We start from the raw sequence: 13679 nt of genomic DNA on the forward strand, positions 1-13679 counted from the left end.
CACGGGGAGGGGGGAGGGGGGAGGGATTGCAGTGGGAGTTATACCTGATGTAAATGACGAGTTGATGGGTGCTGACGAGTTGATGGGTGCAGCACAGCAACATGGCACAAGTATACATATGTAACAAACCTGCACGTTATGCACATGTACCCTAGAACTTAAAGTATAATAATAATTAAAAAAAATAAATAAAAATAAATAAATAAATAAATCTCCAAAAAAAAAAAAAAAAAAAAAAAAAAAGAAAACATGTTGTTTGGCTGGGACAAAAGGCTATAAGGGGAAATGGTGGTTGAGAGAGATTAAAAGGCATGTTGACGCCAGATCATGAAGCACCATGCATAGCAAGATAAGGAGTTTGGGTTTCATTCTATTATGAAAGGGAATTTTTATATATTTTTTTCAGGTAGCAGATTTGACAATGAAGTTGATGACAGTGTGTATGGTATATTGAAAGAAGGTTAAAGGGCTAAAATCAGATACATCATATGGAGCTGTCATAAAAATTTAGTCTAGAAGAAATGAGAACTTGGGAGTAAAAACATATATGGGAGGATACATGTAAACTATGTTCCAAAGATATACTTTAAATTGCCTGCAGTTTATGTTCTCACAAAAAGTTTTATTATTCTCTTGGCTATTATATGAAATATCATTTTATGAAAGATAATGACTTTGTCTTCAAATTAATACCAGGGGAAAAACTGAAAAACTCCTGTGAATTTTCAGTTTTCACAAAACAACAAACTCCTGAACAACAAATGGGTCAAGGAAAAAATCAAAAGAGAAATTAAAAATATTTTGAGACAAACAAAAATAGCACACATCGTAACAAACTTTTGAGATGCAGTAAAAGTAGTTTGAAGAGGGAAGTTAATAGTGATAAATGCCTTCATAAAATATAAAAAAAGATCTTAAATAAGCAATCTAGCTTTACACTTCAAGGAACTAGATAAAAGAACACACTAATCCCTAAGTTATCAGAAGGAAGGAAATAAAAAAGATTAGAGGAGAAATAAATGAAATAGAGATAAGAAAAAATTAAAACTTTTTTGAAAGGTAGAATCGACAAACCATTAACTAACCTAAGAAACAGAGAGAAGACTCAAAATCAGAAATGAAAGAGGAGACATTACAGCTGATGCCACAGAAATACAAAAGCTCGTAAGAGACTACTATGAACAGTTATATGCCAATGATTGAATAATCTAGAAGAAATGAATTCATTCCTAGAAATGTACAACCTACCACGACTGAATCATGAATAGAAAATCTGAACAGAACAATAAGTATGAAGATTAAGTCAGTAATCAAAAACTTTCCAACCATGGAAACTCCAGGACCTGATGGCTTCACCAGTGAATTCCACCAAACATTAAAGAAGAATGAACATAAATTCTACTTAAACTTTCCCCAAAAATTGACAGAGAGGTAATACTTCCAAACTCATTTTATGAGGCCAGCAATACCCTCAAACCAAAGGCAGACTGGAACACTGAAAGAATAGAATATTACAGACCAATATTCCTGGTGAACATAGATGCAAAATCTTTAACAAAATACTAGCAAAAAGAATTCAATACACATTAAAAGGAAAATACAGTATAATCAAGTGGGATTTATCTCTGGGATGCAAAGATGGTTCGACACACACAAATCAGTAAATATGACACAACAATTAGCAGAATTCAGGATAAAAATTAGGTGGTCATTTCAATAGATGCAGAAGCAGCATTTGATAAAATTTAACATCCTTTTATGATAATAATTATCAACAACGATGTATAGAGGGAATGTATCTCAACATAATAAATGCCATCTGTGCCAAGCCCACAGCTAACATCATATTCACTGACGAAAAGTTGAGAACTTTTCCTCTAAGTTTGGGAACAAGACAAGAATGCCCACTCTAACCACTTCTAATGTTATAGTACTGGAAGTCCTAGCCAGAACAATTAGGCAAGAAAAAGAAATGAAAGGCATCCAAATCTGAAAGGTAGAAGTAAAATTGTCCTTGTTTTCTGATAACATGATCTTATACACAGAAAACTCTAAAGACTACAGAAAAATTTTTTTAGAACTAATAAATTTAGTAATGTTGCAGGATACAAAATCAACATACAAATATTCGTAGCGTTTAGGTATAATAACAACTAACATTCTGAAAAAGGTATCAATAAAACAATTCAATTTCCAGGATCACTAAAAATACTTAGGATTACATCTAGCCAAGGAGTAAAAGATCTATACACTGAAAACTATAAGACAATGACAAAAAAAATTAAATGAGACACAGGTAAGTGGAACAATACTCTGTGTTCTTGGATTTGAATTATTAATATCAGTAAAATATCCATACTACCAAAGTCATCTACAGATTCAGTGCAATTACTATCAAAACTCCAATGACATTTATCAAATAAATTTTAAAAAGCACTCTAAAATATATATGGAACCACAAAAAATCTGAGTGGCCAAAGCAGTCTTGAGAAGGAAAAACAGAGTTGGAACTATCACATTATCAGATCCCAAAATAGCCTACAAAACTATAATAATCAAAACAGCATGGTATTGGAATAAAAAATACATATAAATCAATAGAAAGTAATAGCCTAGAAACAAATTTGTGCATTTAAGGTCAATTAATCTGTCACAAAGATCCCAAGAACACTAAATGGGGAAAAGACAGTCTCTTCAACAAATGGAGGAGTGTTACTAAATATCCAGATGAAGAAGTATAAAACTGGACCCTCATCTCACATCATACATAAAAATCAACTCAAAATGGATTAGAAACTTAAACATAAAATATGAAACTTTAAAACTATTAGAAGAAAACATATGGGAAAACTCCATGACATTTGTCTGGGCATGGATTTTTTTGGATAGGAACCCAGATGAACAGGCAACAAAAGCAAAAATAAACAAATAAGATGGTATTGAATTAAATCCCTGCACAGCAAAGGAAATAATAAAGCAAGTAAGGAGACAGCCTAAAAAATGAGAAAAAATATTTCTAAAGTATCCATCTGAGGACCATCTATGTTTTTACTTATTTTAATCAAGTAAGTTAAGCAATCATCCTATGTCATTCAATAAGCTAAAGTCACTTTCAAATGGAACCATGCTGACTCTTCTGTAAGCCACAGCAGGGCCCATACATCTGATAAGGGGTTAATCCAAAATATATGAGGAATTCAAACAACTCAATAGCAAGAAAACGAACTACTCAATTAAAAAATGGGCAGCTGGGTGCAGTGGTACATGCCTGTAATCCCAGCTATTTGAGGGGTTGAGGTAGGAGGACTGCTTGAACTCAGGAGTTTGAGGCCAACCAGGCCAACACAGAAAGTCTCTACCTCTAAAACAATAAAAGAAAAATTTTAAAAATAGGTAAAGAAAAGGAATAGATGTTTATCTAAAGAAGACATATAAATGGCCAGCAAGTATATAAAAATGCTATCAATTATCATCAGGTAAATGCAAACCAAAACCACCTCATGAGATATCATCTCACACCTGTTACAATGACTGTAATCAAAAAGACAAAAGATACGTCTTGGTGAGAATATGGAGAAAAGAAAACCCTTGTACACCGTTAATGGGAATGTAAATTATTTTAGCCATTATAGAAAACAGTATGGGGCTTCTAGGTCTGCCGCGGCCGCCACCGCCACCACCACCACCACCGCCACCGCCACCGCCACCGCCACCGCCTCCTCGGAACCCAGGCCTGGGGGGCGGTGGGGCCGCGTATGGAGCCCCAGCCCCCCGGAGCTGCCAACATTGCCAATGCCACCGCCACGCTACACACAGGTACCCCTGGGATGGCGTGAGCACTCCCCCAGTGATGGACCCATCTGTGACGCTGTGGCAGTTTCTGCTGCAGCTGCTCAGACAGCAAGGCAATGGCCACATCATCTACTGGACTTCACGGGATGGTGGTGAATTCAAGCTGGTGGATGCAGAGGAGGTGGCCCGGCTGTGGGGGCTACGCAAGAACAAGACCAACATGAATTACGACAAGCTCAGCCGGGCCTTGCGGTACTACTATGACAAGAATATCATCCGCAAAGTGAGCGGCCAGAAGTTCGTTTACAAGTTTGTGTCCCATCCTGAGGTCGCAGGGTGCTCCACTGAGGACTGCGCGCCCCAGTCAGAGGTGTCTGTTACCTCCGCCATGCCAAATGCGGCCCTTGCTGCTGTACATGCCGCCCCAGGGGACACTGCCTCTGGAAAGCCAGGCACACCCAAGGATGCAGGAAGGGCAGGCCCGAGCGGTTTGGCACATAGCCGCCGGAACGAGTACATGGGCTCGGGCCTCTATTCCACCTTCACCATCCAGTCTCTGCAGCCACAGCCACCCCCTCATCCTCGGCCGGCTGTGATGCTCCCTAACGCAGCTCCTGCAGGAGCAGCAGCACCCCCTCGGGGAGCAGGAGCACCAGTCCAAGCCCCTTTTGCCTGGAGGCTGAGGAGGCCGGCTTGCCTCTGCAGACCATCCTGACCCCGCCCGAGGCCCCAAACCTGAAATCGGAAGAGCTGAATGTGGAGCCAGGTTTGGGCCGGGCTTTGCCCCCGGAAGTGAAAGTGGAAGGGCCCAAGGAAGAGTTGGAAGTTGCCGGGGAGGGAGGGTTTGTGCCGGAAACTACTAAGGCCGAGCCAGAAATCCCTCCACAGGAGGGCGTGCCAGCTCGGCTGCCGGCGGTCGTTATGGACACCGCAAAGCAGGCGGGCGGCCCCGCGGCTTCCAGCCCTGAGATCTCCCAGCCGCAGAAGGGCCGGAAGCCCCAGGACCTAGAGCTTCCACTCAGCCCGAGCCTGCTAGGTGGGCCAGGACCCGAACGGACCCCAGGATCGGGAACTGGCTCCGGCCTCCAGGTGCCTGGGCCGGCGCTAACTCCGTCCCTACTTCCTATGCATACATTGACCCCAGTGCTGCTGACACCCAGCTCGCTGCCTCTCAGCATTCACCTCTGGAGCACCCTGAGTCCCATTGCGCCCCGTAGCCCGGCCAAGCTCTCCTTCCAGTTTCCCACCAGTGGCAGCGCCCAGGTACATATCCTTTCCATCAGCGTGGACGGCCTCTCGACCCCCGTGGTGCTCTCCCCAGGGCCCCGGAAGCCATGACTACCACCACCACCACCACCACCCCCCCGCCGCCTTCTGGGGTCACTCCATCATGCTCTGTCCAGCCAGCCATCTCAAGGAGAAACATAGTTCAACTGAAAGACTCATTCTGTGATTGTGGTGGGGTGGGGATCCTTGAGAAGAATTACTCTCAGGAGTAATTCTCATTATCTCCTCCACAGAAAACACACAGCTTCCACAACTTCTCTGTTTTCTGTCAGTCCCCCAGTGGTCGCCCTTACACGTCTCCTACATCAATGGTAGGGACAGTTTATTTATTTATTTTTTGAAGGCCACTGGGAGGAGCCTGACCTAACCTTTTAGGGTGGTTAGGACATCTCCCCCACCTCCCCGCTTTTTTTCCCCAAGACAAGACAATCGGGGTCTGGCTTGAGAACGAAGTTTCTTTCTTTATTTCTCAGCCTGCCCTTGGGGAGATAAGGGAGCCTTGTCTCCATTTTCAGATGTGAGTAGAAGAGTTAGTTTGTTTTATTATTCCTGGCCATACTCAGGGGTCCAGGAAGAATTTGTACCGTTTAATGGGTTGGGAGTCTTGGCCAAGGAAGAATCACACCCTTGGAATAGAAATTTCCACCTCCCCAGCCTTTCTCTCAGACAGCTTATCCTTTTTCAACCAACTTTGGCCAGGGAGGAATGTCACTTTTGTTCTTCTTTCCCCTGAAAAGCCATTCCTTTGTCTGCCAACCTCCCTGGGGTCCTGCCTGTTTCCTCCCAATGGAGGGTTTTTTTGGGGGGTGGTCCCCATCTGGGGGGCCCCTTCAGCCAGTACTCCAGGTCTCCCTGTCTCTCCCCCGCTGCCATTTTGATAGTATAATCTATTTTTAAATGGGGCTTTTCAATAGGGGAGAGGGAGTCATCTCTTCCTATATTTGGTGGGGTGGGTGGGAAGGAAGGGATTTGGGGGGGAATCTTCCTGCCGCCTCCCTCCTCGAAGTGTTTATTTTTGATACCAAACGTGTATTTTCAGTTCCCTCCCTCCCAGCCCCCCAATTACCTGCGGGAGGGTACAAAAGACCCTTTCAATGTCCCTGGAGTTGGGAGGGAGGAATGGGGAACATAAAGCCTGTCGTGTCTCTATTCTAGGCAAGAGAGAGTGGGTTCAAAAGACTCCTGGGCTCACCTGTTAGCGCTGGCCCAGCCCAGGCCTCCGGACCTGGGAGTTGGTGATTTGGGGGACGGTGCTACACTCATCTCTACTGTTTGTTTTACTTCCCCAAAGTGGACCTTTTTTTCCCCTAAAGAGTCCCAGAGAATGGGGAATTGTTCCTGTAAATATATATTTTTCAAAGTGAAAAAAAAGAAAACAGTATGGAGGTTTTCCCCCAAATAACATATAGAATTACCATTCCAGCAGTATCATTACTGGCCATATAGGCAAAGGAAATGAAATCAGTATGTCAATGAGATATTTGCATTCTCATGTTCATAGCAGCATTATTCAGAACAGCCAAAATATGGAAACAACTAAATGTCCATTGATAGATGAGTGGATTAAAAATGTGGTATATATCTAAACCCATATCTATCTATCTATCTATCTGTCTATCTATCTATCTATCATCTGTCTACACACACACACACACACACACACACACACACACATACACACACACACCGCTGAATATTATTCAGCCCTAAAAGGGAAGGAAAATTCTGTCATTTTTGGTAACACAGATCAACTCGAAGGGCATTATGCTAAGTGAAATAAGTCAGGCACAGAAAGACAAGTGCAATATGATCTCACTTATACAGGAATCTAAAATTGCCAGACTCATAGAAGTCATGAGCAGAACAGTGGGTGCCAGGGGCTGGGAGGTGGGAGAAATGGGGATATGTTGGTCAAAGCGTACTACTTATTCAGGATAAATAAGTTCTGGAGATCCAATGTACAACATAGTGACTATAGTTAATAATACTGTCTTGTGTACTTGAAATTTGCTGAAAGAGTAATCTCAAGCATTCTTGCCCCCCAACATACAATGATAACTACGTAAAGTTATGAATATATTAATTAGTTTGATTGTGGGAATTATTTCACAATGTATACATAAGCATCACATTGACCATTATGTTTACAACTTTTAGTTGTCAATTTACCTCTATAAAACAGGAAAAATAACAACATAAAGTGAAAAAAGATTATTAGTTTTAATTGTATTGACAGTAAGATTACAAGAGTAGTAATAGTAGTAGAGGTAGCAGTGGTAGTAAAAAGTAATGATAGTTTACATTTTTTGAATGCTTTCTTTATGCCACTCAGTGTTTGAAGTTCTTTTATATAATAACTCATTGAATCCTCATTTCAAGCCAAAGAAAAAAAATCTACTGTAATTACTAACAAAACAGAAGTAGAAAGAGGCTAGGAAATACCAGCACACAGATGATTTATCTTAAGTTCTTGTAGGAATAAGACCATTTAAAAATTATTCTTATTTATTTTTATGAAGTTCTTTGTGTGCTCATATATATATTAAACTCAATGCATTTAAAAAATATACTCATTCATGTGTTTGAAAATTTTTTGGCTGAAAGTATTTTGATATAACTTGAAATGTGAAACACTAATACTTAATGAATACTCAGTCCAGGGATTCATTTTCTACCATGAGGAACATTGTTCCTCTGCTTAAAGATGGTGTTGTGCCCATGTCACACCAACTATTGAAGTGACTGACCACTCCTATAGACATCTGTGCCAAGAAACATCAATTACATTTCAGACTGCTCTTTTGAGCTTTCCATCTTTTATTTTTTTCTTCTACTAGGTTTGAATGAGAGAGGAAGAAGCACATTTCCAATCATTAGGGGAACCTGAGAACATTATCTCCAACCCATTTTGCCAAATGGATGTCCTGAGAAAGGTGTTCCAAGAGAGGTGATGTCAGGTTAGTGTCTGATTGGAGGGTGCCCAAGGCACATGGGAGAATGTGGAAGAACTAGAAAGACTTCGGTGTTGCTCATGTTAAATTACTTAGGTATCTCTGTAGAAACTTGGTGGATCATTCCTTCTCTTCACAATCCGTTTCTTAAATTTATGATAAATGTGAAAGGTCATCAAAACAAAAGCAGGGCAAAATGGGAAAATAAGTTCCCACTTTAACTTTTTCTGGATTATTTAAAGGCCTACTGGGACAAATGTGATGAAAATTAAAAAAAATAAAAAAAATCACAGATCATCAGTATTTAAAAGCAAATACTTTCTGAAAATTATAGCTTGTATGTTAACATGATTTGTTGAAATCTGTTTTTGTAATTTAACCATCTTGACTTGTTAGAATTGAGCTCAGTTGAAGCACCATGGCAATTTAGTTAGATGATAAGCTACTGTGTTTCTCTGAAGTAAAGAAAAATGTAGATGCTCCTAGCTATACAGGATGAATTTTTATCAGTGAGATTTCTTTGGCAAACTAAATAACACCTGCAAAACAAATTTTCTTATTTTATACTTATTTTTCTTATTTATTTATTTATTTATTATACTTTAAGTTCTAGGATACATGTACATGCAGGTTTGTTACATATGTATACATGTGCCATGTTGGTGTGCTGCACCCATTAACTCATCATTTACATTAGGTGTATCTCCTAATGCTATCCCTCCCCCGTACCCCCACCCCACGACAGGCCCCAGTGTGTGATGTTCCCCTTCCTGTGTCCAGTTGTTCTCTTCGTTCAATTCCCACCTATGAGTGAGAACATGTGGTGTTTGGTTTTCTGTTCTTGTGATAGTTTGCTGAGAATGATAGTTTCTAGCTGCATCAGTATCCCTACAGAGGACATGAACTCATCCTTTTTTATGGCTGCATAGTGTATGGTATACATGTGCCACATTTTCTTAATCCAGCCTGTCACTGATGGACATTTGGTTCCAAGTCTTTGCTATTGTGGCACATATTCCATATGCAGCCATGTGCAGAAAGCTGAAACTGGATCCATTCCTTACACCTTATCCAAAAATTAACTAAAGATGGATTAAAGACTTAAATGCAAGACCTAAAACCATAAAAACCCTAGAAGTAAACCTAGGCAATATCATTCAGGACATAGGCATGGACCAAGACTTCATGACTAAAACGCCAAAAGCAATGGCAACAAAAGTCAAAATTGACAAATGGGATCTAATTAAACTAAAGAGCTTCTGCACAGCAAAAGAAACTATAATTAGAGTGAACAGGCAGCCTACAGAATGGGAGAAAATTTTTGCCATCTATCCATTTGACAAAGGGCTAATATCCAGAATCTACAAAGAACTTCAACAAATTTACAAGAAATAAACAATGCCATCAAAAAGTGGGCAAAGGATATGAACAGACACTTTTCAAAAGAAGACGTTTATGCAGCCAATATATATATGAAAAAAAGCTCATCGTCACTGGTCATTAGAGAAATGCAAATCAAAACCACAATGAGATACCATCTCATGCCAGGAATGGTGATCATGAAAAACTCAGGAAACAATAGATGCTGGAGAGGATGTGGAGAAATAGGAACACTTTTACACTGTTGGTGGGAGTGTAAATGAGTTCAAGCATTGTGGAAGACAGTGTGGCAATTCCTCTAGGATCTAGAACCAGAAATATCATTTGACCAAGCCATCCCATTACTGGGTATATACCCAAAGGATTATAAATCAATCTACTATAAAGACAGATGCACATGTATGTTTATTGCAGCACTGTTCACAATAGCAAAGACTTGGAACCAACCCAAATGCTCATCAGTGATAGACTGGATAAAGAAAATGTGGCACACCCTATGGAATACTATGCAGCCATAAAAAAGGATGAGTTCATGTCCTTTGCAGGGACATGGATGACACTGGAAACCATCATTCTCAGCAAACTATCACAAGAACAGAAAACCAAATACCACATGCTCTCACTCATAAATGGGAGTTGAACAATGAGAACACATGGGCACAAGGAGGGGAACATAACACACTGGGGCCTGTCATGGAGTAGGGGGAGCACGGAGGGATAGCATTAGGAGAAATGCCTAATGTAGATGACGGGTTGATAGGTGCAGCAAACCACCACGGCATGTGTATACCTATGTAACAAACATGCACATTCCGCACAGGTACCCCAGCACTTAAAGTATAATTAAAAAAAAATTAGTAGCTAACCTTCAAGATTGTTGTGTGTTAATTAACCTCACCATTTGACATTTCAGCTTTGGAGAGAGAGGGCAAGAAGTTTTCTAGACATTACACCATGGAGGTTTAAGTATATTGTTATTATTTTATATTTCAACCTTTAAATAATAAAATCAATTAATTTTTACTTGGTAAGATGGAATTTGACCAGACAATATTTGTAGTGCCTCTCTTTAACATCATTTAAATACATACATACTCTACTCAAGATACCTGCTACCTAAGGCTCTTCAACTTGAAGTCTTTTTAAAATTGTAAAATGGTCATTATTATTATTTTTAAACTTAGTTTAATAGGTGGCTGAGATACTGAACAATTTGTGAATATATTCTCATGTGAATAATGAATTCTATAAAGCGATTAGAGGCCAGGTGCAGTGGCCTATAATCCCAGCACTTAGGGAGGCTGGAGCAGAAGGATTGTTTGAGAACAGGAATTTGAGACCGGCCTGGACAACATGATGAGACTCCCCCACATCTAGGAAAAAAAAAAAAAAAAAAAAAAGGCAGGCATGGTGGTGCATATCTGTACTCTGAGTTACTTGGGAGGTTAAGACAGCAGGATCGCTTGAACCCAAGAGTTTGAGGTTACAGTTAGCTGTGATTGCATCATTACATTCCAGCCTGGATGACAGACCAAGACCCTATCTCAGCAACTATAACAACAAAAATAACGCCATTAGAAAAACCAGTCCATTCTCCAAAATAGGTTCACAATTCTGCTTGCATTAAATTTCATGCGAACAATTCATTTGTAAATTATACAAAGGAAAACATTAGCTTCACTTCAGTGGAATCACCATATTCAGATTGGAACTCAAATTATCAAGGTTTTGTTTTCTGATGCAATGGAAAGTACTGGGTTTAGATTTTAGGAAACTCCTAAATTATTTGAACCAGAACATACATTCATTATGAGAAACCTTACATTTTTAATCAAATCCATACCTGTAATATACATTCTTGAGTTTCATTAAGGGAACAAAACAATTGAAAATGTGCACAATGGCTTTAATTGGCCAACATTTTAAAGAGGCATGTTAACAAAAAGCCAGGGTATCACATGCAGTCACCATTCTTTGGGATGGGTTGTGGATTATTCAGGGAACATTGTGAAAATCCAACCAGAATCCTCCTTCCCCCATCCCCAGTCTCCTTTTAGACAGCGTTCTCTCTGTCTCCTCTGTATACTTTCTGGATCAGCTTAGGGATTGCAAAGTAATTTGACTATCAGACTAAGCCAAACGTAATTGGGAAAGAGAAGCTGCCAAGAAGCAATCAGATCCACTGCATTCCAAAAACCAAGTCTATTCCAAATGCTTGATCGACCATCCCCAGCACAGCCCACATGGCTGTGAGCTACATGTGACTAGAGTTCTAATTGGATGCTCCCCACCACCTCAGTCCACAGACTTGAATTCACAAACCCTCCCAATAAGGAGAAAAGGAAGTTGAGCTGAATAATACCTGTTCTCAGATATGCTTTACACAGCAAACCACACAAAACTTACCAAGTACAGAAACTGTCAGGTTTGGTTCTTAAGTCCTTTGGAGAGGGAGCCTTCTGATGCCCGTCATATCCCAGGATTGATCTGTCCCCACTTTCCAGTCTGATGTGGTACTTTTTCTTGGAAGCCTTTTTGCTCCTGGCAGTTTCACTGTGGCCCTGCCCCTGGACACAGCTGAGGTTTGCAAATAAGGAAGGGTGTCTCAATCTGAAGGTGTAGCAACTACTGAAGGGAGCTTGAAGGTATTTTTGTCTTTGTTTTTTTGTGCTGTTTTGTTTTATTTAAAAAAGAAAAGAGCCTTTATGGCCTAAGGAGTTACCAAGAGAAAATACTTTGACTACTGCTGGTTCCCAAAACCACAAAACCCCAGAACTCAATGCAAAGCATTGCCTCAGTTTAGAATCTTTCTTGATAGAAGGAAAAGCAGTTCTCACCTGTCTTATCTTCTATTTCTGGACCAGCAGTGGCAACGGCAGCAAGTGAACAAGCAGTTCACTTCTTTCCCACCTGTTCAGTGTGACAGCTAATTTATTGCACAACTCACTTAGGGCAGAGGCATTGAGATGTGCATTTAACAGGGAGGAGCTACCAGCACTCACCCTAGCAGAGGTGAAGTGGTATCTACTTGTCAACAGAGTATTCCAATATGAGCCTCTTTAAATGGAGCTTGAGTTGTTATAAGGGACTGGTAGAAAGACAGGGATTGGCCCCCTAAGCTTGATGCCCTCCTTTCTCTGCAGTTTTGGCTGGAATACACAGTAATTGCCAGAGAGCTTGGGGCTCTTTTGAAGGTACTTCGTTGCCAGTGGTTTGATTCACAACACACAGCCCTTAGGGCAACAAAAGGGAAAGGCCAGAATAGGCAGCATGCCAGGATTCAGAGCCTGACTGCCAGGCATACTCTTGGAGAGTGCCCAGTGCAGGGGGAGCGATTGTTGGACTGGTCTCAGGTGCTAGGTCCTAACAGAGTCTAGATTACATTAAAAGAAAGTCTGCAGGTGGAAATTAAGGTCCAGGTGAGAGATGCATGAGTCCTCTGCCCTCCTCCCACCTAACACCCGCTTCCTAGGCAGATGTAGAAGAAGCCTGCAACTTGTTGCTTCTTGCCCGAAGGATTTACAGGGCTGTGAGTGAGACTCAATGAAAAAAGAATAAGAGGTAACCACAGAGAAAGAAAATGCAGCCCAACTCTCTGGTGGCCTCCTTTATGGGAAATCTCCCCTTCCAGAATGGCAGAATCCCCTCCCTAAATGATGCTTTGTCAGATCCTTTAACAATAAAATTTAAACTGTTTCCCTGAATCTGAAGAAAGGAACCTCTTTTCCACTTTCCTCCTTTCTTCCCCCCAGTCTCCAGGTCAAATTATTGACACACACTATCCAGTGAAAACAACAGCAGGTTTTGTTTTCCATGTATAAGAGGAGGGTGTGTATATGTGGGGTGCCGTCATAAATGTGACCAGCATCTTAAACCCACAGTAACTGAAGTTATAGGTTTGCCAAAAGCATAATAATTCATGACATCACAGAAATACACACAATTAATTTTTCCTTTACACTTTGTACTTTAGTAACAATTACTGGAATAAATTAGGTAAATTCTGTTTCAGCTTTAAGAAAGTTGCTGACAAGAATGTGCCGAATATATGTGTTTTCTAATGGAATGATTAAATAAAACAAACAACAAATAAACCAACAAGTAAATCTGTTAATAAAGTTTACAGACTTGCACATAAAGAATCGATTCTCACAAATAGGCAAATAATCAAAACGCTGCTTTCCACTGTAAGAAGCTTCTTAAGTGAACATGGGAGTGCAGCCATCTCTTGGACATGCTTATTTTATATCCTCTGGATATGTATCCAGA

At 40.5% G+C, this 13679-nt stretch overlaps 1 protein-coding gene, 1 long non-coding RNA gene and 1 pseudogene across 5 annotated transcripts in view; 2 read left to right on the forward strand and 1 right to left on the reverse strand.

The window, feature by feature from the left end:
* The window catches only part of LOC105463293 (gamma-butyrobetaine hydroxylase 1), a 91958-nt gene extending 79522 nt beyond the window's left edge, over positions 1–12436 (reverse strand). For 2 of the 4 annotated variants that reach the window (XM_011710319.2, XM_071074954.1), the window contains exon 1: positions 11817–12081. The gene's annotated coding sequence lies outside the window, so the exon portion shown is untranslated. Of the gene's footprint in view, positions 1–4974; positions 4990–11816; positions 12082–12247 lie in introns of those variants that run through there. The other 2 variants (XM_011710322.2, XM_071074955.1) reach the window with 2 other exon arrangements.
* LOC105463294 (uncharacterized) overlaps positions 1–13679 on the forward strand; it is a 444863-nt gene that overhangs the window by 168738 nt on the left and 262446 nt on the right. Inside the window, exon 4 of the long non-coding RNA XR_003013881.2 lies at positions 7917–8036. This is a non-coding gene — a long non-coding RNA (uncharacterized lncRNA). The remainder of the gene's footprint in view (positions 1–7916; positions 8037–13679) is intronic.
* Positions 3851–5145, forward strand: LOC105463292 (ETS domain-containing protein Elk-1 pseudogene; annotated as a pseudogene).

The sequence above is a fragment of the Macaca nemestrina genome, chromosome 12 (assembly GCF_043159975.1).
Source record: "Macaca nemestrina isolate mMacNem1 chromosome 12, mMacNem.hap1, whole genome shotgun sequence".
Lineage (NCBI taxonomy): Eukaryota > Metazoa > Chordata > Mammalia > Primates > Cercopithecidae > Macaca > Macaca nemestrina.